General features: G+C 39.0%; 1 protein-coding gene across 5 annotated transcripts in view; it reads left to right on the top strand.

Annotated features, from left to right (window-relative positions):
• LOC139626812 (inactive N-acetylated-alpha-linked acidic dipeptidase-like protein 2) overlaps positions 1–15437 on the top strand; it is a 496369-nt gene that overhangs the window by 71633 nt on the left and 409299 nt on the right. For 3 of the 5 annotated variants that reach the window (XM_071487315.1, XM_071487317.1, XM_071487316.1), the window contains exon 1: positions 12616–13032. The exons of 1 other annotated variant lie outside the window; for it this stretch is intronic. The gene's annotated coding sequence lies outside the window, so the exon portion shown is untranslated. Of the gene's footprint in view, positions 1–1245; positions 1267–12615; positions 13033–15437 lie in introns of those variants that run through there. One more of the 5 variants, XM_071487318.1, reaches the window with a different exon arrangement.

The following is a 15437-nucleotide window of genomic DNA, read 5'->3' as shown; positions in this document are numbered from 1 at the left end:
CTGATTTCACGAACATGACAGGGTTCAGTGAACTTCAGTGACCTCCCCAGTCACCAGATCTGAATCCAGGATATCACCTTTGCGATGTGGCAGAATTGCAGCATGAATGTGCAGCTGGCAAATCTGCAGACATAATGCGATGCTATCATGTCAACATGGAGCAAAATCTTAAAGGAATGCATAGATGCATGAGTTACTCTAATGCTGAAGGCAGTCAAGACATGTGAGTGGGACCGGGGGAAGATTGCCAACATTTAAGAGTGCTGCCTGTAATATTTTGTCATTTTATGTTACATACTGTGCTTGGGGATCATGGTAGCAGTCAAGTCAAATTAATGGCAGGCAGCTATGATCATTCCACATCATACAAGTGATATTTTCTGTTGAAATTCCACACAATGGCTGCTGTTATTTTGGGACAGCTTTCGAATATTGAATTTCAAAGCACAGCTGTCTCCCACTGAGGTTGTGCTGCTTGAATAAAATCAACGGTGTTTCAGCGCTCACATTCCTGTCTGTGCCCTCTGATAATGCTCCTAATTTAGCATCAGTCAAAGTGTTTTATCTTTAGTGACCAATCAAGCATCATCAGGTTTAATTTTCAACCACATGGGGGAATTGTAAGATCCATTTCACAGAGCTAAGCTCAGACATTCTGAGATGGAGTGATCAGAGACACAGAGATGAGAGTAACAGAGGGACAAACACATAAACAGCTTCTGTTTTAGAAGCGCCACTTAACTGAGAAATTAATGTCCCTCGGCAGATAGATGTGTTTTTGTGGTCCAAACTGTAGTATGTCATCAGGTGACCTCATGATGTGTGGTAATGTGGGTATATGTATGTGGAATAAAATGAGAACGAAGACAGATGTAGAAACTATTGTACTATATAACATATGATGGTTTAATAATTCCAAATATTATCTTCCTCCACAATGAAGCAGAAAAACTGGCTCAAAACTGTCAAAAAGCATGGATAAAGACAGACACAACCTACGGGATTAATAAGCTTCTGGCTATAGCCAGTAGTTGCTCCTTTGTCAATGGGACAAGAATGGTTCAGGCAGAAGAGAGAACTAATTTGGAATTCAGTCTGGTTTAGTTTGTCCAAAAAACAGTTCTTTCTTTACAGTAAAATATATCTGCTTTGCAGTCCTTCATGCTGTGAAAATTACTTCCCCATTTAGATATGAGACAGTTTCATATTTTGATTTTGTCCTTTCTTGCAGCCGGAAAAGATTTCTCATCAGTAAAGCAACAGGAAGTAAGTCACTCTTTTTTTATTAAATCTCGCATGAAAGGACAGGCGGATTTTAGAAACCTCATAGAAACCTCTTGCCAAGTGCAGCTTTAAAAGTGCCTATCAACATGTCTGCCTGCTCTTTGCTGCTGTAGTCTGAGCTCCTTTCTTGCTGTTCAACACTGGAACAGATGCCCCATTGTAACTTTCTCTTATTGTTGGTCTCTCTCCGTCTTTTTCTCCCGCTGTCTCTCTTTCCCACCCTCCCTCTCCCGCTCTGTCCCTTCGTCCTGTTCTCCTACTTTTCTCTTGTAAGCCCTTAATGGTGATTAGCTGTGCCAGGCTGAATGTGTCGCTGTGTCTCCTCTCTCACTGGGAGTGCAAGTGCTGTCAGTGAACTCAGTCCTGCACTGAGTTATTACTTCACCCCGGATGAATGGTTGAGATACAGTATGGGATTGTTGTGTAGGGATAAAAGTTAGTGGTGTGTGTTTGCAAGTGGGTAGGGATGCCTGAGTGGACTCGTGTTACCGATGACGGAGCTGTATGTGACAGGCCTCTTGCTCCAACCCACTGCTTGTTTCTTAATGCCTAGGTTTAATAATGCAGACACACACACACACACACACACACACGCACGCACACACACACACACACACACACACACACACACACACACACACACAATGTATCTACCCTCTTAGATCCCCATCAAGGAGCCAGAACAAAGTTTTCTAGTACAATAGGGGCTAGAGACACTTGAGCCCTGTTTAATACACCAAGACATTTCCCACTCAGATGCAGTGGTTCAGCACTTTGGGCCAAATGCAGAGCTGTTTTTGCATCTCAGTGAATAACCCTGTTGTTGTTGTCTATTACCTTTCTCTTGTAGGCTCTTTGTTGCACTTTATAAAAAGTATCAAAGCACTAAGAAGTATTTGCTAACAAGTGAACTCAATAGCTTGTTAGTGTGATTAATGCTTTTAGAGAAGGTGAGAAAAGACTTCATACGAACAAGTGGATTTGTGTTTTTCTGTTCCTGCAGTAGTTTGTTATACCTATTGTTGATTTTGTATATTCAAACCACATTTACTTGAGTACATTTTCAAAAGTAATACTTTCACAGCAGCTAAAAAAAAAAAAAAATCTTTTCATTTCCATTTCAGAGTGTGTAGTAAGGCCTATAAATTACTGCTTTTGTATTAAGTTAACATTTCTGTAAAGTAAATATACCACCATATATGTATTTGTATGTGCCAATTTTCTTCATACAATATTTACTTTATATTACTGAACCATTTTCCAAACCTTGATGTAGTTTTTAAGATTACTTTAATGGGTTAACTTTTTAAGCAGGCACCCTTCATAAAGGATTTATAGGTTGGAACTATTAGTGATTAAAAAATAATTTCCTAATGCTTTAAAGATTCATAATAAACAATCCTTGACCTTTTAGGTTGCCATAAAACTCTCTCTAGCTGGCTTTTTGCAGCATTGCCTTTTTAGAAAAATTCTTACATTTAATTTCAAGAAAAGAACAGCGGATGGATAAAATACAAGTTTCTTAATTGGCTATTTGTAAGTTTTGCCAATGCCACATAGCCGAGTTTGGCATTAAGAGCTGTTTACATACCAGTCTAAAAGAAACAGCATCACACTTCATTCGTCACTCACCAACAGCTGTAACCACATTCAGCAGTAGAGAAAACTTATAAATAGCCCATTTAACAACTTATCAATATTTACAACTGTCATTTAATTTGTATTTTTGTCATTAAAGACGGGAAGTGTGCAAATGTATTCTGCTGGTTTGATGCATCGAGTAAATCTGCTTTAGTAGGTTAGACTTTGTTACAACCCAGATTTGTTGATTGAAAGCTGCTCACAGTAGAGATGGTTGGGCCTACTGCACTGTGGGAGCAGATTTCAGATTGTCATTATGAAGCACCGCCATTGCAATACACCTGTAAATGCACAATTTTTAAAATCAGCTTATTAATTAGGTGCTCTCAGATCCTAGTAGGATTTTTTGTGTGTTATGAAAGTCAGGTGCATTGAAAAGGTCAACCATTTCTACAAGTACCTTTTAAAATTTAAACAGGAGCTTAATTAAGGTACCAGAATCTGGATCATTGACAATTAGCTCTAAGTCATATACATTCAAAGGTGACAAATAGTACTTTATGTACTGATATTTACACCCAATATTTGATCATTTATATACACCCAATATAGCATTTATACTGTATTTATATGTTACATCAAAATTATTGGTCAGGATTTAAGAAAATATGCTCAAATACAGGTGTCCAGTAAATTCCGACTGTATGGTGGAAAACCATATATCAAATGACAGTAAAATGTAACTTAAGTAAGGCCACAGTGATATGGCAGTTAGCCGACTAATTTGGTTACATGTCCTTCATGCCTATGAATGGAAGAGGCAAAGAAAAGGCAGCCTCCTCCACTGTTGGCCTATTATGTAGTCTTATACTTAGAAAATTATCATCTTCATGCCTAAGGATGTATAAGGACAGAAAAGCCTCCTCCACTGTTGGTGATCTGTGGCTGATTTGGCAGCGGGACTGCAGCTCATCGTCATCACTCCCTTTCAGCTTTGCTTTTTATGACCATGGCAACCTGTGTTTCTTTTTAAAATGAAATTCATGATCATTTTTGGACTTCCCACAGACATTTCAGATGAAATGTTGACATCTTCAGACACTGCAGGTTGAAGATTGGGACAGATCTGATGAATATGCCCCCCAGTTTATTTCAAAGTGTGAGTAGACTATATCCTTATACTCATGCCTTGTGGCATATAAATGAGAAACCAGACTCCTCCAGTGCTGGCAGTCCACAACCTGCTTGGCAGCCTGACCGCAGCACATCATCCCTCCCTCAGCTTCTGCAGCTCTGCTCCAAGTTATTTTATTTTTCTGTTTTTAGGTTATTTGCCTTCACGTTTGTGTTTCTACCTTGCCCTGGGGGCTCTTTTAATGACTTGTTGATGTTTTTTTTGATATCCTTTAGTGAGCCAAATGTGAGTTTAAACTGAAAATGATGCAAATCAGCATAACAAATAACAAACAAATAAAAAGCTAAATAAATAAATAAATGAATAAAAATGGCAATGACATAATTTTACCCTATAGCTTATTATTCCTCAATAGGGCCAGTGCCCCCCCACTTCAGAGAGCATTGGAGTGCTGGAAGCAATATTATTTTCTTCTTCCCTATATAAGCACAAACTACAATACAGTCATAATAAACATGACTAAACACTTTTCTAAAACGATATTATAAAGCCAGACACCTGCCAACTAACAAGCTGAGTCACAGCAACATCATCAGCCGGTTTGATTTCGGCTGAGACGGGGGAGTGACAAGACTGCAACTTTTCTCTGAAGCATTATGAAAAAGTCATCAAAGAACTTTAAGGAGTCTATTGATTAAATTAACGAGGTTTAATTTGCCTGGAATAGCACAAAACAATGTCAGACCAATCTCCATTCAAAAATCAGCTAAATTAATTCTGCCCTCTGTTGCGTAATAAGTGATATGACTTCCTGGTTTCACCTGGACAAGTCAGACAAAGAGTGTCCATTGTTCCATGTCCTCAAAGAGAAGCATGGTAGGAGTAACATCAGCAGTCTCCTCGCTAGTGAGACCAGTCGGAATGATAGTGAGCTAGTTGTGTAGCATAACATCTCTCTGCTGGTTAGCTGGTTAAATGTGGACAGCTGTTCACAAGTGGGGGGAAGCTGGTGCCCCCTGCCATCAGTGAGGCAACAGCACCATGGTACACATGATAAATAAATACAGATGAGCAGCTGGATTGGCTGGATAGAGCCAGGGCCGAAACAACCACTGGACAGGGCTGTGTAGGGGCCTCCAACCATCATGAGATGCCTATCTGGTATCAGACACCATTTTTAATGCACTTTATGAGTATCTACACACAAAGTCAATTCCAGTCACAAACAATCCTTACACCTGCCACTGATGGTGCCCCCTCCATGGTTGGCAGGTACTGTTGCCTCACTGCTCTGCTGAGAGAGCAGGTCCTGCATATCCTCACAGTCCACTGTGTCTTGCATCACTGCAACCTTATTTGCCAAATCTAAAAGTCCACCTCTCCATGAGTTGATGGTGGTAGTCAAAGTAGTAAACAAAATAAAATCTCATGCCCTGAGTAGCAGACTGTTCTGACAGCTGTGTCAGAAAAACGATGAGACATTTAAGCATTGTCTTCTCAATAGCGATGTCCGCTGGCTCTCAAAAGGGAAGTGCTTTGCTCGTTTTTGTGAGCTTTCTGACAGCATCGAGGAGCTCCTGGAGGAGGTTGATGCAGCTTTCAGGGAAAAGTTGTCAACCATTTGCTGCTGCTCAGACTTTTTTTTTTGAAAAGATGAACAAAGTTACGCTAATGCTCCACGGGAAAGGTGTCACTCTCGTCCAGTGCAAGGCGGTCATCCACAGTCTCACCTCCAGGCTGGATCTGTACAGGCAGAGTATAGAGACCGCTGACCAAGGTAATTTACTATTCTAAACAACGGTAATACTTTTATAATTATTATAATCTTAATATAATTCATATATAGATAAATAATATTTAATGTCTATGAATACATCATAATGTAATGTTTATTATATAGACTTGTCTGAAAATATAGGCCTATATGTCCATTATAAATATAGAGAAACATTTATTATTAGACTAATCAGCAATAAAATAAGAATTTTAAAACTGGATCCTTTAAAAGTCCCCACCGAGAAATTTGCTGGTTAGACTCAGCTTCAGGGAACTCCTGAACCTCAGTGTTGCGGTCTGGGAGGTGCAGTCCTTTCAGACAGACATGACTGAATGCGGGCTTGCTGTCCAGGTGCATCTTGTCAGTCATCCAGTGCAATGACATGACCCAGGCCATTTTCTGCACCGATGGCTGGGGCATCATGTGAGACAAATATGTTTAGCATTACCTAGTTCTCTGAGAGGAGACCAGGCTGCTTCTTCTCGACAACATAGTTGAGCAGGGATTCCGCCAGGTCCTCCGCATGCATTCCAAGTACCATAATCACTTGGACTTGGTGATGCCTCAGGTGCACCACAGATGAAACTAATTTCTCTGCAACCCGCAGTGAAGAAACTGGCAGAGAACCAACAAGCGAAGGGCTCACACTATAAAAGCAATTTTGCTTATTTTCTTTGAAAGTTCAGATAAATAATTTCCTTCTTCTTTTTCCAGGAGCCTCAGACTTTTTTTTTTTTCAAAGATTTCTAACTGTTTCTGATTGCCTGCTATTTATCATCAATAACAACACTGTTATGTCTGGTCTTGGGGTGGTCAGGGCACAACATGAATATCCCATCTTTCCCAAGTAGCCAAGTAGAGAGAATGATAAGTGATATATTTATTTACAAAGGGCCTTTCAACAAATGAGAGGTTTACTGCTTCAGGATAGACAAAACACAAACATAGCCTATCCAAATATAACAAAACCAAATTACAATAACTAAACCTAATAACGAACAAAAGCAGGAGAAAAGATGGTCCAATGAAAATGGCAGTCCAGGTAGAAAGCAGCATGAACCCAGGCAATGGTGTGGCTGGTTGGAACAGAAGGTGGATGAGGAGCTGTCTCTCCCCTTGCAGCTCGCCCGCGCCATCTTGGTTCCTTATGTGGGAAGGGTCATCTGACAGGAGCCAATCAGCTGCTGCTGTCCATGCTGCGCACCAATCACTGACATGTAATGGCAAACACCTATTTGCATACTGTCTCATTCATGCCAACATTCAAACCACAGAAGAAAAAAACATACCAACATGCAATATGACCGCAGTCGTGACAGACACCAAAGCTTAAGTAAAGTTTGAATTTCAAATTTCAAATATAATTTCTTTTCACATGGCTTTTGATAATACTTACTGATAATAATCACACATTATTAATAATAATTATAAAGAGAATAATAATCAACATTGATATTCAGGGAAGACAATTAGCCTTTATTTTATTTGATGGGGCTGGTAAGGGATTTGGATAATGGACAGAGGCTGACAAACACTGCCTTGACTTGTGTCTTAACTTCTACTTTATATTCCAGTCAACAGGAAATGGTACTTTTCAACCCTCAGCCATCAGTGCCTTAGCTTGTTAATACAGTAAGAATCTTTGTGAGGTAATCTTTGAAAAATACGGCCATCAAAGGAATACACTGACATTCATACGTTTAAGAGTGCAAAATCTCATCACTGGGTCCATGCCATCATGTGGGAAAATGACTTCGAAATTACAGCACAAAAAGGTGAAATGGCGTGATGACACTGACCACATGCTTGCTCATTATCTTGCAGCTTTCAGCATCAATTCGTTGAAGTGAGGAATGCTGGAAACTGAGGCTGAAGGACAAATGATTAAACTTTTTTTTACCCAATAATTTGACATGTCCAGGAAAATGGCCAGCTGAGATTCAAAATGTCAAAATGTCCCTCAATATATATTTTAGTCTGTACGACAAGGAGCCTGCTGAATGATGAGAAATCCTAATCATGCCCAGTGTTCACACTGTGCTTTCATCCACACTCTCATCTTGTTCTCTCTGTTCATATTCAGTGGTTTCTGCTGCACCAAAGCTCAAAACCAAGTTTAACAGAAGGCAAACTATTATCCCCCTGTAATGTAAAATGTCATTAACCCTGTAATGCCTGACCCCAGAAATAATGGACAGAAAATTCTGATTTCTAGAATCTGAAACCTTTATTTGGCCCTTTCACAAAATTTGAAAAAAAAAAATTACAAAAAATTACTTGCATATAGGTTTTCCAAATTTTATACACGATTTTACTACATACTAAAATGCAAAAAAAAATGTAATTATAACTTGCTTCAACAGATGAAGTGTTCATGTTAGAATATTACTAAAAATTTCAAAGAAAATGTCACTGGAAAATTTTAAAAATCGCAATTTTCTTTACCTTGATCCAGTGAGTTGGGAACTATCTGAAGGTGGCCAACTTGGATTGTCCCATGTACTGTGTTTGAATTGTTGTAGTGATAAAGGTATCAGTCCACCAGGGGTTGGAAGACAAGTATCAGATTGGATACAAGAGGGTTTTGAGTGAAGTTTTTACCATAAGGTGATGCAATAGGTCTCAGAAATGCTTGTATCAAATTTGATGCATTTGGCATTATAGGGTTAAGTTACCTATCCAGCTTCTGAACTTCTTACTGTCCATTTGCCAGGTGTTTTTAATGCATTACCGTCACCTCTCTTCAACCCTCTTAACTTTTCTTTTCTGCCAAAACATTGTGGGAGCTGGGCATCGAGTGGCTGTCGTTTGGTGGGAGGTTATTGATGAGTTGCTAATGGAATGCCTATTAAATGTGAGCTTATTGATTCACTGAGGGCCTGATGACAGTATCATTGCAACTGGGACACAATTGAAATAGACATGCACTGCCAAGAGGCAAGAGAAGAACGAGGATATCTGTGTTACATTTCTCTCTGTCTTTCTTCTTAATCTCAAATTTGAATGCAAATGACTTCCATTACAAAAGTGAGAGACGCTGAATCAATATCAAACTATACTACCCCCTGTGTCTCCTATCTTCTGACACTCATTCATAGTTAACAGTGATTTATTCCAACTTGATTCCTGTTTGTCCCATAATTTGTCATGGCCATTTGTGCTGTGGAGGACCTCCTGCTTCTAAACTGTTCCCCTATTACCCACCAAACAGATAAAATGGCTGAGAGTCTAACAAGCCCAATTTGATCCACTGCACATGTGTAATCTGATACCAGTATATTTACATGTCTTTAGTTTTATTCCTTATGAGAATACTTTCATCCAGGCTGCTGAGGGCAGTGATGCTTCTATCAAACCTTTAGATTCTCTTGAGGTCTGGACTCTTACTTGTCTCCATAAGACATTAGATTTGGGTTTATGTTTGGAGTCATTGTCTTGCTGAATAAACAAGGAGTGTGATTTCCCTTGGAGGTGCCAATACATACTCTGGTGAAAAAACACAGGTTTGTCAGGCAAAAACATTGAGCCTGGCTCAAATTGTCACAGATAACTCTGCGTAATCTGGCAAGGTGCTGTACGGCTAATGAAATATATGTAAGTGCACATTACTGGTAGAGTACTTTGTAACATAGATGAGTGTTTCTACTGTTTACCTCACAGTAATTGTGATGGAAGATTACTGGATTGTCACCCTGAGTTGTAAAATCCTGTTGAAGAGCATTATAAGCCATTTTACATTGTTTTGACATCTGATAAACCTTCAAACTTGTGAATCTATTACTCAAATGGGGCTTCCTGCGTTATACCAAGAGTTAAATTAGGGTTGGAGTTCCACCTCCTCATATCCAAATCACAGCCTGCTGGAGCTGAGCTCCATCTCCTTCAATATCATACCTTCATATCACTCTTGTAGTTTTTAAATGTCCCTGTAAACATAAAAGCATATGGGTCTTGATGAGTAATTTTTCTGGACAAACAGAAATGCTTGAGGCACTTTTGACTCCCAAGCCAATGTGAAAGATGAGCTTTATGGGTTACTGGTATCAATTATTAGATGTCATCAAAGGCATATGTCATCAAATGCATTCGTTGCGTTCAGTCTCCAACAGCGCAAATGCTACAATTTAACACTCAGCCAAATCATTTCTTTCAATGGTAAAGTTCATTTCTGAGTTAACAAACATTTTATGTGTATTTAGTGTGTTGCCTTGGTGAACTAGACATACTCTCACCCTTCAGTTGTGGTATGGCTGTTTCAATTTGAGATACAAAATTACAGTTAGAAAAATCTCATTGGACATAGGCTCCCCCTCCTCACAAATCCTAATTTAACCCCTGATTATACCTGAAGCACAACAACCACACCAATGCAGCCCCCTGGACTGTTTTGATACAGCAGACTTTTCTCCATAATTTCACAGCATAATTCCATCTGCAGTCTTCACGATGTGAATGCTTAAATGGGAAATCCTGCTACCAACTGGTGTGGGTACAAATGGTACTTCATAGGCACATCCGCAGTAATTTTTTTTTCTTGATATATTAAATAAATGTAATTATGGGTTTTAAAAAATAGATTCATATGTAAAAAAATGTGCCTGTAGTATATATTGTAAATGTACCTGTGTTCTCAGAGTGGGTCCATGAATGTCTTAATACACATCTGATACAGCTGTGTGAGTAGCACCTGTGGCTCATTTAATGTATGTAAACATGCATGCAACAGCACCTCATGTTCTACCCTTGCTTCCCATGTGAGGAGATTACTATATCTTATTGCTGCGTTCAGAAATGTAAAATGATTTTATTGACTGTAAGGAATCCTCAACAGCTGCGGTTTGATATCTAGTTTTCACACCGAAGAACAACACGATACAAACATGCATAAACATACACATGTCAACAAACAGAAGAATAAATGTATACATGCATAGAAGGGATAGCTATAAGATTGTTTCTCACATTGAGATAATAGATGTAAACATAACATTAGAGAACATCTGTGCACAACTTGAGACTTCCATTTATAGTTTCCTTTGTTATTGGAGTACTACAACCAGTTTCTTTCACCTCACCCATATCCAGTGTCCAAACAGAAGGGAGGAGCTGTGCGCTTACTGCATGACTCACTCTTCACACCTCCACAATGAATGCTGTCATTTATTTGTCAAACCCGATAGTGTCCCAAAAACAAGGAAAATGTTTCATTGAAGAATATTTGAAAAATACACCTTGTAAGTTTAAATAAAAAATCTGTGACATGCATCATACCTAAAGACTAAAAAGAGTGGCTATGGTCTAGATAGTAATCTTAGCGATATTTACTTTAGCACCTTCCACTTTCAGTGAGACACCGACAGACTGAGGCAGTGTGTTTAAACACAGAAGGACACTGTACTATAATAAAACATAATGAGGTCCTTTATGTGCAGGAGTAAAATTTTAGCCCATCAGCGATCTCTGCCAAATGAAACCCATGTGTCCAAAAAAGCCAATTTTCCTAAGTTAGTTAAAGAGACTGGTTCCCTAAATCAAAAAGGGAGCGTTTATGTTAAACAAACTATCATATAATTAATGAGTTCAACAATTTCTGTTAGTGTAGCACAACAGGTAGCACTAAAGCGACTGTATGGTTGACATTAAAATGCATAATTTCAGCTGAGACAGCCTGGTGTAACACCAGAAATAACACTCTGATTTAAAGGCTTAATATTTGACATGCATCACAAGAATACAAGACATCATAGAATGTGCAGGAGCTCCCAATATAGTAGTATTTATTCAGCTGCTACATTACTCTCAATTGCTTTCAATTATGGTTTCAATAAAACTACCACAACTATCTATCAAATAATATCAATTATTTATTAATCAAGAATGTCTATTGCCATTTTTTTTTACAATGCTGTTACAACTGCTAATGCTACTACTACCACATGTATCACTTCTACTACCTATATAATAATAGTTGAAACAAATTATGATACCTTGAAGGTAAAGTTAGGTAAAACTTTACCTAAACACTTCTTCAAGCATTTACATTCTATAATAGACATTATAATTTGGTTGTATGAACATGTAACGAGTGTTGATTGTGTTTATCGAAAGTGTGTTATATCAGTGTTGGGTATTTGTAAATAATTATAAGAAATGTTAAAATATCACAACTATATTTTACTATAATTTCATTCATTATCTGTTTGTACAATAGCCACCGCTTATTGGTGCTAAAACACGAGCTTTAGTTATTTACAAGTATATTAACAAACAAGTATATCTAATAAAAGTGTTAATAAACTATAACCTTTCTGTCATTAGGGAAAACAAAACATGAGAAAGAAAAAGGAAAGAAGAAAATTCGGCAAATAGGTGTTGAGATGGTAACCTGTGGTGTGCTCAGTGAGAAGTGGAGGGGAAGCAACCAAAGCCAGAATCCATTTCAATGAGAATGACAGAGCTATACATGCTACTGTAAGCTGTTTCACAGAAATTACACATCTCTTTTAAGTAAAAAGGGAGAAGCAAGAAGGGATGTTAACGCCATTTTTGAAAGGAATTAAACAGATTTCCTTTTAATAACCTCCTCTGCATTTCTGAATACTTTGCATAGTATTGGTAACAATACAGGAGCAGGACATGTAGTACAGCCTTTCACACACTTACAGTGGCAACACTATGCCATGCATCAGCTGTGTGTGTGCGTGTGTGTGTGCGGTTGAGAAGAAGAGATCAGTGCCAATCACACACACACACACACACACACACACACACACACACACACACACACATGCAGGTCCCACACTGCCAAACAGGTTAGATGAGTACAGGTATGAGAGGAGGAAGGGCTATGCTAATGTCAGTACACAGAGGGAGTGAGAGAAGCTAGCATACAGGCAGACAGTTGAACTAAAACACAACCGGGGCAGACTAGCAGGTGTAAAGGTGAGCACTGAAGGCAGGCAGTTCCTGTAGACAGGCAAATAATCAGAAAGCTGAAGGCAAGTAGTCATTCAGATAACCAAGCAGTGTGTTTATTAGGCTGCTCGAGTGTCAGGTAAACAGGCAGGCAGCTCTGGCTGTCTGCTGTACTGTTGTAGCTGAAGAAATGTGGGCGGCAGCAGCAGCAGCAGCAGCATAGAGAAGAAGCTATTACAGGGGCCTTTATCCTACGCTGCCCCCTCTTTGAGACACACATAGATACATGCGCAAGACCAAGACAACTACTGGGGGCATTCAACCAACTCAGCTTTCCAAGGTAAATGTATAAATTCAGTTTGCTTACAGGTGATGGACTTGAACTGCATACTTGAATGTGTGTGCATGCTCTTAATTTTCCCAAATTGAGTTATTAGTTTTTTTCTTTCTTTCATACATTGCTGCCTGCGTTTACATGCTGCTGGTCATACCCCTGTCCGAGAGCCATTCAGGTTAATCCGTTTACAAAAACCTGCTCCTTGAAGATTGAGTCCAGTAAACAAGTTCACAATATTTTCATCCTCCTTAATGAGGAGTAGAAGCTTGGTTCAAATACACGTAAGAGAAATTAAATGATGTACGCTTTCGTTTTTCTACATCAGTTGTTGCACATTATGCAGTGCAAAACAGATGGTGAGAAGCAAAGTGCGAAAGTAGCCACAGAAAGCAAGTGTCTCATGGTTAGAGTGTAGCAGGTTATTGTAGTTCACTTTCATTTGGTTCCTAAGTAACCAAGTGAAGGGAGCTGATAATGAGTGTGTAGGTGCGCTTGTTACCATGCAACACACCACACCAAGCGAGCCCTGTCACTGTGTGCTGAGTGTATTTGTGTACCGTCCTCCAGAGGATCCTCCTCAGTAACATTCACTAACAGAGGGGCAGACGGAGAGCTAAAGGACCTGCAGTACAATGTTGCCTTCCTGCTGTGGTTTTGTGTTACTTTTTTTTTGCGTTACAGTACACACACATACACACACAGAGCCGGAGGTTGTAATTTAACAGGTGTTGTGGCTGCAGGCATCAGGTAGCAACTGTATCCCTCTGTGTGTGGGAGAGAGACAGATAGAGGAAGAAAGTGGAGAGGAGGGATCTTAAACATTAGTCATTCCTCAAAATAAAAGGAGAGCAGAGGCTAAGAAATGAATATTCATGAGCAGTAGAAGCAGTCATTATGAGGTTGGAGAGTAATGCCCAGCTTTGGAATGTAACAATGTACAATTTACTCAAGAGCTGTTCTTCAAATGTTAAGTTACGTGAACCATTTTATGCTACTTTATACTGTCATGTCGTCATTTTTCAGAAGGAATTATTGCACTTTTTACTTTGCAGATTTACCTTTACTCTGCAGATTCAGGTTACATACGGTGCACAACACATGATCAGGTAAAATATGATTGATCGTTATGAATTGAGCCACCCATCAGGATATAATGTAGCTTTCCTGGACATTTGTAAATGACTAATAGTCAATACTATGTCATACAGTGTATAATAATAGAGGAAGATAAGTGAGTAATAATAATGATAAAGATGATGGATGGATGGAAAATGATATAGTTTTCTAAAAGAAGTCATTCTGCATAGCGAATCCCGGTCTGAAGGCATACCACTTCTACTTAAAGGGTTATTTAGTATTGACAAGAAACAGTAACAAGAAACAGATGTGGGGAAAAAAAGAATGATGCAGCAGATGTGGTAAAATGCTCTCTTTTGGTTTAATCTCCGGGACATTTCAGACATTATTCAACTGCTTTTACCCTGAGTAGCTCTCCTCATGATAAGTGGAGTTCTCTTGTGTAAAATAATGTGTAAAATTGGTAGAATGAATCTTTCAGTTGCAGTTTTGAAGCAGTACTTGTAATGGGCGACCATAGACAAAGAAGTCCTGAGTTTTAGTAGCAACTAACTTAAAAAAATCCTTCCATTGTGCAATTCAAAAGCATCTCTTCTTTAGAGTATCCCTGCCTGATGACATCATCAGAGTTATTTTGTCAGACTTGACAAAGCTCCTCCGGAGCCACAGAAGATGTTATACAACTGTATTTGCAGGCTGAGGCTGTTACATTTTTATTATTATTTGTGCACAGCCAAATTCTCCAGGGAGCCACTAGTCACCAGCTGAGGTTGCTGGGAGATTTGTGATGTGACAGCGGAGCTTAAAGAAGTTCAAGAGTGAGATGATGAAGACACAGTTAGAGAGAGACAGAGAGAAAAACATGGTGTAGACAGTTTGAAAGAAGACACACAGCTCACCTAAGATACACTTATTAAACTAAACACACTCTTCAGTTGTCTGTCAGACTACAGAAGGTCAAAGACATTTCCACTGACCATAAATTCACTTTCCATAATCATAACAGAAATGCTCTAAGGGTAGCCCACCCTTTTGTGAGAGTCAGTTTGAATGCTGTCCGTGTGTGTGTGGGCTTAACAGTTGGGTTAGAAATCTCCTTTTAACCACAGAAATAAGAACTGGCTGTGGGCGAAAAACCCAATCTAATTATCTAAGTTCCCAGTTGAATAGAATAGTTTAATATGGTGGGTTTTAGCCATGTTAGCATCAGGGCTCTAAGTATTAATGCAGTTGGTTTGTCCACAGCTTTTGTGCAAAATGAAATACAGCATCTTAGTTACTAGATTTCATGGCAAAGCTAAAATTCTTTGTTTTGCTTAATGTAATATGTT

Source organism: Trachinotus anak, unplaced genomic scaffold, assembly GCF_046630095.1.
Source record: "Trachinotus anak isolate AG129_WGS33_773 ecotype Australia unplaced genomic scaffold, CSIRO_AGI_Tana_v1 ptg000010l, whole genome shotgun sequence".
NCBI classification, from domain to species: Eukaryota; Metazoa; Chordata; class Actinopteri; order Carangiformes; family Carangidae; genus Trachinotus; species Trachinotus anak.
This window is presented reverse-complemented; position numbering and strand designations above follow the sequence as displayed.